Here is an 8,888-nt window from a genome sequence, read left to right as displayed (position 1 = left end):
GTCTCCTGCACTGGCAGGCAGATTAGTGCCACCTGGGAAGCCCAGTACACAATGTGACATGTATGCATATTTAGTATGTTTATATTTACTTTCAAATTATCCAAGCAAGTGAATTACTTTAATACACACTACAACATATAGACATACTTTCTGTGTGTGTGTGTGTGCGCGCATCCATGAGGAAATACTTCTTTACCCCCAACAAGAATATTTTTCTTTGGTTGACATTGTCTCTTAAGACAGTAAGAATCTTTACTTTGTAATTGTTGAACTTTATAATCCATATGTTTATCCACATTTCTCTTGAACATATACATATGTGTGTGTACGCACAGTGCAGAGCAGTCATTACTCAGTCAAGGTATCGGTCATTATTATTATTTCAGATTTCCAACCTTTTCACCAGGAGGGGAACGAGTCCTCTTGGGAAAAGGTAATCATTGCCTTACGATCATTGCAGGGGCGTTCATGTAGAGTTTAAACGTTATCGCTCTATTTTCTTTCCTTTCGTTTTTCCCACTTCCATCCCTCCCCACTCTCTGTTCTCAGGCCCTGGACTTTTTCCATCTCATATGGTTCTCTCTCAGTTTTCTGTCTAGACCCTTAATGTGCGATGGAGGGTGGCGTCAGAGGGCGTCTGGGAGGAGGGGGCGCCAGGAAAGCTGAATCCTGACTCTGGCCTTGGGGGCCTGGCCAGGAGAAAACAGTGGCTGCTCCAACACTAGCCTCATTGCTGTTCAGCCGCTCAGGCGTGTCTGACTCTTTGCGACCCCATGGACTGCAGCACGCCAGGCCTCCCTGTCCTTCACCATCTCCCCAAGCTTGCTTGAACTCATGTCCATTGAGTCGGTGATGCCATCCAACTATCTCATCCTCTGTTGTCCCCTTCTCCTCCTGCCTTCAATCTTTCCCAGCATCAGGGCTGAGTTGACTCTTCGCATCAGGTGGCCAAAGTATTGGAGCTTCAGCTTCATCATCAGTCCTTCCAATGAATATTCAGAACTGATTTCCTTTAGGATTGACTGGTTTGATCACCTTTCCGTCCAAGGGACTCTCAAGAGTCTTCTCCAACACAACAGTTCAAAAGCATCAATTCTTCAGCACTCAGCCTTCTTTATGGTCCAACTCTCACATTCATATATGACCACTGGAAAAACCATAGCTTTGACTATATGGACCTTTGTCAGCAAAGCAATGTCTCTGGTTTTTAATACGCTGTCTAGGTAGGAGAAGGCAATGGCAAGCCACTCCAGTACTCTTGCCTAGAAAATCCCATGGATGCAAGAGCCTGGTAGGCTGCAGTCGGTGGGGTCGCTAAGGGTCGGACACGACTGAGCGACTTCACTTTCACTCTTCACTTTCACACATTGGAGAAGGAAATGGCAACCCACTCCAGTGTTCTTGCCTGGAGAATCCCAGGGACGGGGGAGCCTGGTGGGCTTCCGTCTATGGGGTCACACAGAGTCGGACACGACTGAAACGACTTAGCAGCAGCAGGTTGGTCAGAGCTTTTCTTCCAAGGAGCAAACGTCTTTTAATTTCATGGCTGCAGTCACCATCTGCAGTGATTTTGGAGCCCAAGAAAGTAAAGTCTGTCACTGTTTCCATTGTTTCTCCATTTATTTGCCATGAAATGATGGGACCAGATACCATGATCTTTGTTTTTTGAATGTTGAGTTTTAAGCCAGCTTTTTCACTCTCCTCTTTCACTAAAGAGGAACTAAAAGGCTCTTTATTCCTCTTCGGCGTCTGCCGTAAGGGTGGTGTCATCTGTGTATCTGAGGTTATTGATATTTCTCTCGGCGATCTTGATTCCAGCTTGTGCTTCATCCTCCCCAGCATTTCTCATGATGTGACTGCATAGAAGTTAAATAAGCACTAGCCTTAGGGCTCCTTTAAGCTCATCTAACCTTCAGTTTTCTTAAGATCACAAGGAGCCCCAAGAGCATTACCTGACCATTGAATAGGAGTTTTGATTCACGAAACTCAGAGATACAAAATCTGTGTGTATAGCTTAAATTTTTTAGACTGAATTTGCTTATGTTTTTTGAACCCCTATTCTGTGGGTGGCAAAAGCATCATCATTCCAGAGTAAACTGAATCAGGATTTCCTTGACTGACTTAATTTCCCCCCACCTGCCCATGGACCTGGGATTAGGTCTGAGTGCCAGGGTGCCAACGCCACACCCTCAAGGAATCAGACCCTGCTGATCTTCATCTCCCCATCCTGGCATCTGCCAAGATGCTCCCTCTTCTTCCAGGTCCCTGGTTGCTGTCATCTCCCGAGGTTGGCTTTAGCTAAGATGATCATGTTTCTTCTGGTCTCTGTTGGTCCATGCGGGTCACGCTTAGCCCTCACCTGCAGGTTTACTGACTCTTTCAGTTATCTCCTCACACCTCCAGGAAGGAGAGATGGCAAATATTTGGATGCTACACACTGGGGACAGAGGAGGACCCTTGGTGGGGCTGTCTTAGGCCTTCTCTATGCATGTTGGCAAGGCTGCCCGTTTTACCTGAATTGTATCTCATGCCATCAGCATGAGAGAAGTGAAGTGAAAGTCGCTCAGCCGTGTCTGACTCTTTGCGACCCCGTGGACTATACAGTCCATGGAATTCTCCAGGCCAGAATACTGGAGTGGGTAGCCTTTCCCTTCTCCAGGGGATCTTCCCAACCCAGGAATTGAACCAGGGTCTCCTGCATTGCAGGCGGATTCTTTACCAGCTGAACTAACAGGGAAGCATGAGAGAGCCTCACCCTAAACCTGGTATCCTTGATGTGCATATGATACACATATGCACAGATATGAAGCATATCTGTGTCTACAGTCCCCTGACATTCCTAGCAATTCTTTCACCCCCCTCCCCTCCCCATGATGACTTCTCCCTTGCCCTCCCTGATTGGTCTGGAGGACTCCTGTGGAGTGCAAAAACCCATTCTTATCTGATCATTCATTCACCTGTGTCATTTATGGCACAAATGTCATATGCCCTAAATCCTTTAAGACCTTGCTCTTTTGAGACTCAAAAAACTTTCATCTCTGCTATGATACTCAAGATCTGTTTCGAAATCCAAAAGCTGAGTGTGGTTTTCTTTGTTTTTTCTGTATTTCTGCTTTAACCCCTTGAGTCCAAGGACAGTGAGAACAGAGCCTCTTACTATTGTCTTATCAGATTGGAGGGGGGTGGGTCACAGAAAATACCAGAGGGATAAAAGCAAACAAACCCATTGGACAAAATGACCCCCTTCACACCATGGTGATGCTGAAAGCTGCCTGTTGATGAACGCCTGTTGCTGTTGTTGATGTTCAGTTGCTGAGTTGTGTCCGACTCTTTGTGACCCCAGCAGACCAGGCTTCCTTGGCCTTTACCGTCTCTCAGAGTTTGCTCAAACTCGTTAATCAAAAGGAAACATTTAAATTAGTATATGAAAGATGACTAATACTTTGAAGCAATCTTTACAGAAAATTCTAGTTTTACTGCTTTGTACCGAATGCTAGGGTTTGTTCATTTAATCTCCTTTGATCTCTTTTATTGAGCTAATATTTTTAGATGAGGAAACTGAAGCCCAAAGAAGTTAAGCGGGCTGCCAGAGGGACCCTGTGGTAAGGGACAGAATTAGAACAAGGACCCAGGTGTGGTTTGGCACAGAGCAACAGAAAACAGAAGTAATATGACATAAGCATGTTCTCTCAAATCAAAAAGTATCTACTTCAAATCTGCATTGTTTTGTTCCACTGTTTTCTGTGAGTTGTATGTATTTTATTCCTTCAGACACATCATTTTTATGCATGTTATCTAAAGCATTTTGAGAAATCTAATACATTTTACCTGGTCAGGAAAGTTTATTTTTATTTCAGCTTTTTCAATATGGGATATAATTCAACTAAAAAGGACTTTTTTTCACTAGATTGGTTTGGTTCAGAAAAAAATAAAAGGCAAAATCTGGAAATGAGAATAGCTCAAATGTATCTACCAAATTGTGAGTACTTAAAATCATTATTAAACAAACAAACAAACAAACAGGGACCCAGGAAAATGTCCTGGTTCCCAATCTGGAGCCCCTCCGTGACAAGGACAGAGGAGCCAGCTGGGCTATATATAGTCCATGGGCCACAAAGAGCCGTACGTGACCGAATGACTTTCACTTTCCCATGATGTCACACACCCAGAGAGGGCGAAAGGAAAGAGGGATTGAAGTTGAAAGTTGTTACTCTGGGGCCGCTCCCACGATTTGGCTGGCCAGCCTCATCAGAGCAGTAGTGAGGATGGAGTGATATTTTGGCCTTTTGGCAGTAGGACCCCTTGCCTTCACCTGAGTTGTGTGTGACAACTTTTGTGTAACAACTCCATTATGTGCAGAGCTCTGTCTGTAACTGAGCCATGCGTGTGTGTGCTAAGTGCTTCCACTGTGTCCACCTCTTTGTAACCCTATGGACTGTAGCCCACCAGGCTTCTCTGTGACGCCAAAATGAAACCTCCTGGATGGAAACATATGAGGTTAGAGAAGCCAGAGCTGGGCAGCCAGACGCCCAGGAGACAGTCCTGAGGCTGAGACATCCTCCAGGCTGGCCCCGCCAAAGTCAATCCAATGCATTTGGAAGGCAGGTCCCCTGAGCTGCACGGTTCAGAGGGAAATTCAAGACTTAGTTCAGTCCTGAACTTAACTTCTCTATTGTCTACTAAAATTAGCTGCTTCTGTGATCTTCGGATGAACCCAGAATCCATCCATCTTCTCCCAAGCTCAACCCCGTCCCAGAGGGTAGAGAGGGGAATGGAAAGACCAGATGACTCTTTCTTGGTCAAAGGTGGGTCTGGGCTGAGTCACTGGGGAGATTCTTGGTGTTGCACTAACTCCACGCTGGTGAAACCCCAACCCTTCTGCTGACCCCAGGTTAGCCCTGTGTGCTTAGTTGCTAAGTTGTGTCTGATTCTTTGTGACCCCATGAACTGTAGCCCACCAGGCTCTTCTGTCCATTGGATTCTTCAGGCAATAATTCTGGAGTGGGTAGCCATTCCCTTCTCCAGGGGATCTTTCTGACCTGGGGATCGAACCTGGGTCTCCTGCACTTGCAGGCAGATTCTTTACTGTCTGAGCCACCAGGGAAGCACCAGCTTAGCCCTACTCACCTAAAATTCCTGTTTGAATGTGTGCCTTCCATCAGAGCAGACCTCAGATTAGAGAAGACGCACTAAGATGTTTAATGGAAATCTGCCAGCCCCAGATAGAGTTGACTCTAAACAGGTACACACGAGAGAGAGAGCAATCAGCTAGGAGCATGATTTATGATAGCAGGATGGTGGCTTCTTGGCTAGGATGGGGTGGTTTGTAGAAGGAAGGGAAGGACACATTTGTATTTGCCCTGAGGCCAAGTGATTTGATCAAGAAAGCTTTCACCTGGCATGGAGGAAGGAAAAATGCTCTGGAAAACCGGTGGAACCGGTTACTGCAAAGGTGGCAGGAAGGAGGACCCTGCTCCCAAAGGCAGAGGGAGAGCGAGTGCCAATGGGGGTGGGGGGACCCTCTGGTGCTTCCTGGGAACCAGAGCCACACCTGGAGCCACAGGGAGGATCTAACCAATGCCGAAGGCAAGTGGAAGACGTTGGGTTCCAGGCCGGAAGATGATGGGTTCCAGGCCGGAAGACTATGGGTTCCAGGCCAGCAGACAGGACAGCCCCTACAGTCTCACAGGTGTCAAGGGCAGTTGTGGGAGAATTAGGTGGCACGCTGCAAAATTACATCAAGTGCAGTGATCAATGGCAGGGGCCAACCATAGAGCATGGCTCCCAGCTCCCATTCTGGGCACCTTAGAACACACCTGGGTTACCCTAAGGCTCAGATGGTAAATATCTGCCTGCAGTGCAGGAGACGCAGGTTCCATCCCAGGGTCAGGATATCCCATGGAGTAGGGAATGGCAAACCACTCCATTATTCTAGCCTGAAGAACCCCATGGACAGAGGAGCCTGGCAGGCTACAGCCCACAGGGTTGTGAAGAGTCTGAACGACCAAGCACCCAAGATATGCAGTTTCTAGAAGGCACCTGGCTGCAGTTGACTGCCATTCTCTTCCTGATCTCCTTGGATTCCCCGACTTGAGGATTGTACCTACATGCCCTCAGTCACTAAGTCTCCTTTGCCCCAGATCTCCATAGCTGATCAGTCATGAGGACTCATGGGCACCTCTTTGATCTCTCCCTTCTGCATCCTCACAGCCATCTCCCTCCTTTCCAGACCTCATCATTTTTGGCCAGGGCATTGTTCCAGCCTCCCAGCAGGTCCTCTGCTGGGAGCAGCTGACCACACTCTTGCTGGAGCAATCTTTTCAAAATCTCAACGTGATCATTTCACTTCCTGCATAAAAACCTCTGCAAACCTCCTCACTGCCTTCAGGGTGAAATACACAAGGTGCTTCCAGGCGTTCCAGGCTTTCGCCACTCTGACCCTTCCTCCCCCCTTCCAGGCTCACTCCCTACCACTTTCCTTGGAATGCTCAGTGCTCTGGTCATTCTGGATGGTCTTCCATCTTCTTCTGCTTCTGCATTGGCTCTCACCCCTGTCTGGCGTATCCTACAACCCCCACCCCTCTACTCAAAGTCTAAAACGCCTGTGGTACTTCAGGACTCAGCTCATGCACCCGATCCCCCCATCGAGGTTGGGAACCTCTGGTTCGGGCTCCCCAGCCTCCTGGTTTATCTTTCCAGGTACTCACATGTTAAAAAAGAGATTCCTGGCCTTTGGCAACACTTGTGGGTGTGAGGATGTTGGCATGGACGAAGGGGCCTGTGTTTTCAGTGCAGATCCCCCAATACAAACTAAATTCTACTTGATGACCATCCAGGGAGACAGACCCTTAATCGCCCCCACGTGTTGTTGCCAGTGTCACAAGTCCAGCCGCAGCAGAGACCAGGCATGGGGCCAGGCCCCCGAGGAGCCGAGAGGCCACTCAGGCTTCCAGGAGGGCAGTAACTGAGTCAGGTTGCCCCTTGGAATAAGGCAGACCTTGCCCTGTCTGGGAGGAGAGCCTGACCTGGGAAACCCGCTGCTTGCCCAACCAGGTTTCTCCTTCCAAATCACTGAATCACTGGTAAACCTCCTCAAGCCACTCCTTCTAAGCAATAAGTAGTGGGATGGAGAGAAGACAAATGGGCCTGTTCCTACCTCTCCTCTCTGGAAAGTCGAGGGGGAAGGCCCTCCCTTCCGGAGAAACGTAAAGAGCACAAATCAGTGTGTCCCCAACACACCTGTGACCCAGATGGTAAAGAATCTGCCTTCCAATGCAGGAGACCTAGGTTTGATCCCCGAGTCAGTATGGTCCCCTGGAAAAGGAAATAGCAATCCACTCCTGTATTCTTGCCTGGAGAACCCCATGGACAGAGGATCCTGGAAGGCTACAGCCCGTGGGGTTGCAAAGAGTCTGAGAAGACCGAGCAGCCAACACTTGCACTTTCTAGAACGCACCAGGCTGCAGTTGACTGCCATTCTCTTCCTGATCTCCTTGGATTCCCCGTCTTGAGGATTGTACCTGCACACCCTCATTCTCTCTTTGCCCCATATCTCCATAGGTGATCATTCACGACGACCCAGGGGCACCTCTTTAATCTCTCCCTTCTGCATCCTCACAGACATCTCCCTCCTTTACAGACCTCATCATTTTTGGCCCAGGCATTGTTCCAATCTCCTAGCAGGTCCTATGCTGGGAGCGCTTGCCACACTCTTGCTGGAGCAATCTTGTGAAAATCTCAATGTGATCATTTTACTTCTTGCTTAAAACCCTCTGCAAACCTCTCACAGATTTCAGGGTGAAATACACAAGGCATGTCCAGGCGTTTCAGGCTTTGCCCCACTCTGACCCTGCCTCCCCTTCCAGACTCACTCCCTGACACTCTCCTGGGAATGCTCTGTGCTCTGGTCATTCTGGATGGTCTTCCATCCTCTCCTGCCTCTGCATTGGCTCTCACCCCTGTCTGACGTGTCCTACCACCCCCATCCCGCTACTCAAAAGTCTAAAATGCCTGTGGTCTTTCAGGATTCAGCTCATACACCCTATCCCCCAGTCGAGGTTGGGAACCGCTGCTCAGGACTCCCAGCCTCCGGGTTTATCTTTCTAGGTACTCATGTGTTACCCCCGAGATTCCTGGCCTTTGGCAACACTTGTGGGTTTGAGGATGGTGGCACTGACGCCTGGTCCTGTGTTTTCACAAACTAAGTTCTCCTTGCTGCCGTCCAGGGAGACAGACCCTTAATCGCCAGCACGTGTTGCTGCCAGTGCCACAAGCCCAGCTGCGGCAGAGACCGGGCACGGGGCCGGGCCCCCCAGGAGCCGGGAGGCCACTCAGGCTTCCAGGAGGGCAGTGACTGATTCAGATTGCCCCTGGAATAAGGCAGACCTTGCCCTCTCTGGGAGGAGAGCCTGGCCTGGGAAACCCGCTGCCCTCCCAACCAGCTTTCTCCTTCGAAATCACCGAAATCTGATAAACCACCTCAAGCCACTCCTACCCAGCAATGGGTAGGAGGATAGAGACAAGTCAAACGGGCCTCTTCTTTCATCTCCTCCCTGGAAAGTGGAGGGGGAAGGCCCTCCCTTATGGGGAAACGTGAAGAACAGAGATCAGTATGTCCCTAACACACCTGTGTCCCAGACCGTAAAGAATCTGCCTGCCAATGCAGGAGACCTAGGTTTGATCCTCGAGTCAGTAAGGTCCCCTGGAGAAGGAAATGGCAATCCACTCCAGTATTCTTGCCTGGTGAACCCCATGGACAGAGAAGCCTGGCAGGCTACAGCCCGTGGGGTTGCAAAGAGTCTGACTCGACCGAGCACCTGACACTTGCACTTTCTAGAACTCACCTGGCTGCAGTTGACTGCTGTCCTCTTTCTGATCTCTTTGGATTC

Source organism: Moschus berezovskii, chromosome 13, assembly GCF_049115385.1.
Source record: "Moschus berezovskii isolate FMDL1 chromosome 13, NW_MosBer_1.0, whole genome shotgun sequence".
In the NCBI taxonomy this organism is placed as follows: Eukaryota; Metazoa; Chordata; class Mammalia; order Artiodactyla; family Moschidae; genus Moschus; species Moschus berezovskii.
This window is presented reverse-complemented; position numbering follows the sequence as displayed.